This window comes from Chroicocephalus ridibundus, chromosome 6, assembly GCF_963924245.1.
Source record: "Chroicocephalus ridibundus chromosome 6, bChrRid1.1, whole genome shotgun sequence".
Lineage (NCBI taxonomy): Eukaryota > Metazoa > Chordata > Aves > Charadriiformes > Laridae > Chroicocephalus > Chroicocephalus ridibundus.
Window position 1 is genome coordinate 55,584,903 of NC_086289.1, and position 7,876 is coordinate 55,592,778.

Sequence of the window (7,876 nt, forward strand, 5' to 3'; positions counted from 1 at the left end):
TTAAAAAAAGTTAAAAAATAAAAAAAAAAAACCCAACCCATGTGCCAAATACTAACTGCCAAGACCCAACCAAATGCAAAACCCCAAACCCACCACCAAGACGACAGAGATCCAGAGCACTGTGCTGCAGAATAGCTCCAAGAAACAATCTACATGCAAAGGGGAGAAACAAAGAGGTTATTTTCCAGTAGAAAAACTATCAACTTGCAGGAGGTTTCTCTCTGGTTTGGATTCTACTGTATCTTAAAAGTCTCACTTTGCTTTTCAGTACAAACCTGAACAGATTATGAAGAACCGTAGTTATGAATTAAGGCTCTACTAAAATTTAAAGTGCATATATTGGATATGTTTCAAAGAGTAGAAGTTGCAGCTAAAGCTTGAGAAACCAAGTATTTTAGGGACTTTTTAAAAAATTATTAGCTTATAAAATTACTGAACCAAAGAATAATCTCATATCGCCCAGCAAACAAACAACTCTCCGAAAACGTGGGACTCAGCTGGGTGAAGCCCCCACCTCTGGAAATCTGCCAGTTTGTAAGCGTTAAGACAAAAGCAGGAGTGATTCCAGCTCTTCTGAGAGGTGTGGTTATCTGAGGATTTGTGGAGCCAAAAGGGCAGTGCAGGCTGTGAGCAGCACCGCTGCAGTCAGTGACACCAGGTGAAACCCTGAGGCATCAAGCAGTAGCAGGTACAGCGTATTTTCACCCAGAATAGTCCCAGTGACCCCATCAGGAAAACTGGTTGGGGACCTTCTCCAGGATCTTCCTCCTGGGCCGTCTCTGGGAACTGAAGTGACAGATGGTGTGTTTTACAAAGAGGAAAGTGTTGGGAAGGCTCAGAAGTACAGCTGGAGGAAGAATTAAAAACAAACAAACACGGTCCCTCATTAACTCTGAGCACAATCCCAATATTTTGACATATTTATCATCTCAAATGGGAAGGAAAACATGAAACAGCAACATTCTGTGGAGAATTACTTTTCAAATCCTAAACTGCGGGGAAATGCCATCTTTCAGACGAGTGTCACACTGAAGTACATCCACAGCCCTGCCACAGTAGCTATTGAAAACCGGCGTCGCAGCACTTTAATTACCTTGCATTAGTCAAGCCAGGACCGGGGAACACAGAGCTCTGGGGGAATGAGTAATGTGGGGAAAAAAAAGGTAATTGGATTGTTTTGATCACGGAGGGAGTTGGATCCATTTCGAATTGCCCATGTTAGATCTCTCCCTACACATATGGACACGTATCACACGTAGCACGGTTCCCAGCTGCAGCTGCCCAGGAGCGAGGACGCAGGAAATCTGCCTGCAATTCTTCCCTGGAAGTAAAAACATCTAGCCCTAGATGAGACCATCAACAACCTTAAAACTGTGTATTACATTTAAAAGAGAGCAGTACTGAGAAATGACTGCCACAAAAGCCTTCCTGGGCTCAGCGGGTTCCCCGAGCAGCCCACGCCGGACGTCTCCAAACAGCCCCCAGGATGATGCAAGGCCCTGCATCTCCGCTTCCCCCACTGAGCCTGCCAAACGCCCTCCAATCCATCAAAAGGCATTCCTCTTCAAAGGTCTTAAATCTTTGGTTTTACCGCCAATCACCGAAACCCTCGGATGCAGGCCTGGCCTGGCACAGCGCAGCCCTACCACCTCCTTCAGACCCATCGCCATCATCTCCTCGCCACCATGCGCGCTCTGTGCACATCACTACGAGTGTCCCTGTTTCAAAGAGGTATTACTGATTTTTACAGGGGTCTTTTCCTTCCAGGGATGTAGGGTTATTTTTTCTCTGTAGCGTTAACAAAAGCCTTCGCATACTCACACATTACTGCACAACCTATTTCTTTTTTTATCCTTAAGCCACAATTGTAGTAGTAACCTAAATAACACCAAATGTTTTGAAACACAGAAGCTGAACCCATGAAGTGAGGCTTTTGCTGAGGTTATGTTGGTGGATGAAATCGAAGCAATCGCTATTCATTGCTAATGAATACGCATCAGTTATTTATTCCCAAGCACACACTTTCAAAGGGTGGTTTGTTATTTTTGGATTACAAAGCACACCAGGAATTTTTCAGTTTATCTTTTCCTTTCCTTGATATTGTCTTTAGGTGGATTATTAAATTTCAATATGTATTTCTACATTAATATTAATTTTGCAACTATGTGACTGGCGATTCTCGTATATGCAAGAATCTGTTCTGTCTTAGAGTATACAAATTTGGCATTGGTATGTGTCTTTGAGGTGTTAAATAGCGTGTGGCTTGTGACATATATTTATGTTTTCAACACAGATTGCTAGTTTCTGTTCCATTAACCCTGGAACCTGTGGCAAACACCACCTGCAACCTGCCCCAGCAAGCGGCTTGTCACTGCACTCATGCTGTTTGCAAACATGCAGGACGTTGGAGCTATAAATAAAAAATATTCTCGTGCTGTACCTTGCTAGCCTTATTTCCTGCGTGCAAGCGGAGCGGTTGGGTCTCTCCATGCTTCCACAGGTTTTGGCAGAGGACTCAAAGCTGATTTTCACAGTAGCCATAGCAGCAGGGATAGCAACTCGAGAAACGGGATCGCCACCACGCAGTGTACTCCAGAAAGAACCCCTGTAAAATATTATGGTCCCAAAAGGTTTCTAATCCTTCAGAAACATTTGGGAGGCTTCAGCTTTCTTCCCAGGCAAAAAGTCTGGGAGCGCTTCGGCAAAAATAAATTCCCATTGTTGGGTGCAGGAACAGCAACAACAAAAGTCCACTTTCAGAAAAGGATTCAGCTTTCTCATAGAATGCCTTGGGTTTCCTTGCAGAAGAAGTTTTATCATCTTTTCATAGAAGGAGAGAGGAGGCAGCATCAAATACTCTTGCTTTATCCACTGTGTTTACATGTCATTTTACTTTAAAATACATTACTAGTTTTATGCACTTTGCAAGAAGGCCAGACGGCAACACACAGATAAGTGCGACCCCCCCCCCCCCCACCCCGTCTCTTGCGTAAAGTGTAAGTTATCAGTTGAGATTTAAACATAAAAGGAACACATTAGCAGCAGCATTGAGACTGCCGGTTAAATTTGTCACCGAGATGATAGAGCCTGAGAGCTTCTCCACATCTTTCCACAGGATTTTCCAGTTATAAGTGGAGCAGAGGGTGTCTTGTAAATAGTTTTTAATTACAATGGTGGTTTTAATTGTAACATACAATGTATGTTCCTCAGCCGGGAGGAAGGCCATTTCCAGCAGGGGAAAAAGCGAAGATGAGGCAGTTTTGGGCCGTCAAAGTCTGTCACTTAAAAGCTTCTGCCTGGGAGAGAAGTGCCACTTTACAGGACATCGGCACCCTGGACCTGCCTGCTCAGAGACAGAGGGACATCAGTCCCAGTTAACTAAAAGAGGTATGGATTTAAAGTGAATTGGTTAATCTGCATTAAGCTACTTTATTTCTGAGCAGGTGGTCTTTACTCTGCTTTAAGATACAACTAAACTGAAGTCCAGTACAGTAAAGCGAGACTATTTGAAATCCAAGTCCACACGAGGGTTTAACGCAAGTTAAACAATCTGCTTTTAAACTGTTAATTCAGATTAACTTTCCCCACATATCCCTCACGTAGCCAAAAGTCCTCCAAAGAGTGGACACTGGATTGTCCCCAGAGTCGGTCCCTGCCCTCCTGATGCCCTGAGCATCTGCAAAATGCACCACAGCTCCGGACATGTCAAGGGCTGTCGAAGGGCACATATCCGTCACAGACCTCCGCTCTTCCCAGCCCTTTCCCGTGCCTCCCATGAGGTGAACACTGTTGTATTTATTCAGTTTAGTTATTCGACAGAAGCTCAGGGCAGCGCCAACAAGGTGCCTGGAAGGGGGGCGGCTGTGAGCGGAGAGGGCTGGCTGAGTGGGGGGAGCGCTCGCCCCCACAGCTCTGCACCGGTTTGGGTACCATGTACCCCCACTGCAGAGACACCCCAGAGATACTGACACCACCACAGAGCCCCCGCCGCAGGGCTGGCCACTAGAGCCACTAGAGATGCTCCAGACCTCAAAAGCCTTAATGAGGTACCACCACAAATTTGCTGATGGCTTCTGTACAAGACAGCGTGACCCAGCGGCACGCCTATAGCACCCTAAGCCACAGCTGTCATCAAAGATAAAAATGAAGCCGACGATCCTAACAAGCTCAAAGGATGCCTGTTGCTACGTCCTAATGGCAGCCCATTTGCTATGTCACATTTGATGCTGCTAAAAGATGAGACTTCTCATTGCCTTCAGTCCCACAGCAGCCAGCATTACGCACCATAACCATGTTTTCATCGAATAAATCAAAGCCTGCTGCTCCTGCCTAATGAACCCTTGCAAAATACCTCCCAGGTATGAGATTTAAAAGCCTGGAGTGCTTTTGAGGGCAGAGACACTGAAAAAAAGCTCTGCTGCTGAGGGTTCATTCAAGTGTCACACTTATGATCTAAATGTAGTAAAAATGCCCTAAGTGCCAGCCAGAAACAGTTCTAGCAGCAGTCACTGCAATCCAAGAAGAAAAACATCCTTTCAAAGAAGACACGGGAGGAATGAATACAGAGGATCCTATTTCACTCACTCTACATTATCAGCTGATGCAGTTGCGCAGCCCAAACTAGATGAAGAACAGAGCAAGAATTTCAGTATCTATTAAAAGAAAGATATCAAATAAAAGAAGATGATTAAAGTCAAAGTGTACACAATCCTGTTTCATAATAAGAACTGGAAATAGATTTATACAAGCATTCTATGGCCAATTACCTGCCTTTGCTTTGGGGAGCTGCCTGGGCTTGGTAACTCATTCACATCAAACAGGAGTGACTCCTACACAGAGGAAAAAAATCCTGTCTTCCACATCTACATAACCCCAATACAGTCAGTAACTTGAGGTATTTCTGCATAAGCCCCTCTATAATGACCTTATAGAGAGAACTTCCTGTTCCTTTATATTTATTTCTGCCCATCGATGTTTATCCTCGGCACACAGAGGTGTTTGCTTCCAGTATGAAACCTCTACATGGGCACTACCAAGCAGAAGAGGGATTTAACTCTTACCCTTAAGCTCCAAAACCTCAGACCCAGCCATGCTGCAAGTTTTTCAGCATAGCAGAAACCAAGGAGGAAATAATTGCACACCAAATAAGTCAGGTATGAAAACTGACTTCTCCAAACTAAGTCGTTCTTGGTCTGTGGGGATGTACACGGCCTCCTCCTAATGTTTTAGGAGCACACCAGCCGGAGAAGATCTTCACTCAGGAAACAACCCAGTAGCCTAGTTTGCAAAGGTACAGATTTTGGGGTACTGGAGTTTCTGGGTGTCTCTGGTCCCAGTCCCACACACATACATAGCTTCACTTGAAGGCTGTTGAGTAGTTCCCTCAACACCAGTGTGGTCAGTCTGAGTTATGAAGCTGCATTAAGTCTGTGCAGGATCCAGCCTGTTTAGCGAGCTGTACATTTGAGTATAAAAAAAATGAAAGACTTGGGCTCCTGGCCAGTCTCCCCGTGTGAAGTTCTCAGGCCTGCTCTAGAGAAGTCATCCCTCTGGGCCTTTGAAGAGCCAACCAATCTATAAATAGCCCGTGAGAAACATCTTAAAGTCTAAAATTAGCAGGAAAGACACTGAGCTCTCAAATATCTCAGCAGGAAGTTTCACAATCTTTTTCCGTGGTTAGACCTACAACAATCTCTCCACAGCCGCTCCCTGCAGAGCCCTTCCACCATCTGAGGGTCTCCAGGCCTGGCAGCTCCCTGCCATAGCGCAGGCACCGACAGCCCTGCGCTTGAGCTGAAACAAGATGCCCCATGTGATGTGTCAGGGTCCTTGTGACCCCTTTGCGCACGATAGAGGGAACAGCGGGTACTCTAGTCGCATCAGCCTTCCATTGCAAAGAACCCAACATCGACCATGGTTTTTACCTTGAAACGGCTATCTAAATACAAATGAGGTAGAGGAAAGCAGAAAAGAAAAAGCCAAGGTAACCCGCATATAAATTTGGGAAACAGCAAAAAAACTTTCCTTTTAATCCAAAAGTAGAGAATGTATTGCAACAACAGGTTTATTTTTAGTAAAAATAAAGATGAGGGGTTTAGGGTTTTGTTGAAATTGAGGTTTGAGTTATTCCTCCCAGTAGGATTATCATGTCTTATAAGACGCTTGTATGACTTAGTATGTAAGTATGACCTCGTATGTACATAAGTATGTATATACAAGTATGTATTTGTTTCTGACCTGGTAAAATCATCCCCAGTACTATTTAACTCTTTTGGGCTGCTGTTAAAGCTGTGTCCAAACACCCCAGGAGGCAGTTAGGAAACAGTTTAATTAGACTTTAAACCACGGCAAACTCTTACAGCAGGGCCTCAGACATGCTGAAAACCCACCCCAGGTTCAAAAGTAGAACGGAGAAAAAAAAAAAAAAAAAAGTAAAAATTTTAAAGCGTTTCTCTTCATGTGACCTTTGAGAACAAGGGCTCAGTTCCAAATAAGCTGTGCTTGAGGGAAAACGAATGGTGTCTGCAGGCGACTGTCTATGGATGACCAACAAAAGCACTGAAAAAAAAGTGTCAGACGGGTTACATTTCATCACCGCGTATTTGGAGCTTGGGGACAATGCAGTGATGTCTGCTGAAGGGCTTCATTTTGTCTACCCTTGTTAACAATCTCAGGAATAACTGAAATAGAACCGGCACTCCCCTGCTACTAGAGAGGCTCCCTGGAATTTAACAAGCATTTGACTAACCCATATAACAGAAGCTGTTGCTTTCTTTCAACCCACTAAGAACCATTCTCTTTAAAAATAAGTGGAACTACGGTGTTAAAGCAATTACAAGCCAAAGCCACTCTACTTGACAGAGGCAACGCTGGTAAACTCAGATAAAACCTGTTTCCTCCAAACATGGGAACACATTCAGTTATAAATACCAGAATAAACCCATAAGGTTAATCTGCAATATAAAATCTTAATGGGAAATACAGCCTCATCTGATCACCACTTACTGAGGCAGAAAATAGCGAGCCATCACCACGTAAGACACCTCTGTAGGAAGTTTCTTCTGTTTACCAGGCATTGCTGTTCTTCCTGAAGCAAAAGGGAATAAAAAGGTTTGGAATAAAATTATTCAAGTCTTAATATAGTCTTGTTATCACATCATTTTCCACCCTCTCTTTCAGGGCAGCTGATTTTTAACGGAAAAGTCTTTCTGTTTGATCAAGTTGAAGTCTATCATCTCTCACTGTACTAAATAAAAGTCACGCTTCTTTTACTGCAAAGCATGAAAAAAGAGGGCAAATAGGACCACATTAGCCTTCCCATCATCGCATTTCATAGCTGGATCTGTACAAATGCAGTACAAACCCCACACATTTTACAATTAGCTGGTTATTCTATTGAACGTATGTAAGATACATCTCAAAAGAATTATCATAAGATATACAAGGTCTAGGGAAAATATAAGAACGTTTGAAAGCATGCAGTTGGGAAGACTAAGAGTCCAAGATTTCTTTATTATCGGAATTATCTAACATAGCACAGTGCTTTATCATAAAACAATTTCCCTTTGCAAAAAAGCACAGAAGATGATAGAATAAAAGTATGTTTATGGAACAAAGGAAGATTGATTATCAAAGCAACAGTAAGAGCTCTATTCAATCTAATTTCTACATATTGTTTTTTTAATATCACTTGCCTAAATAGATGAGTCTGTGGGGTTTTTTTTAAAAAAGGACTTTCCATTAAAAAAAAAAAAAAGGCGACACACTAGTAAATCAATGAGAATCATAGAATGTGTTGGGTTGGAAGGGACCTCCAAAGGCCATCTAGTCCAACCCCCCTGCAGTAAGCAGGGACATCTTCAACTACATCAGGTTG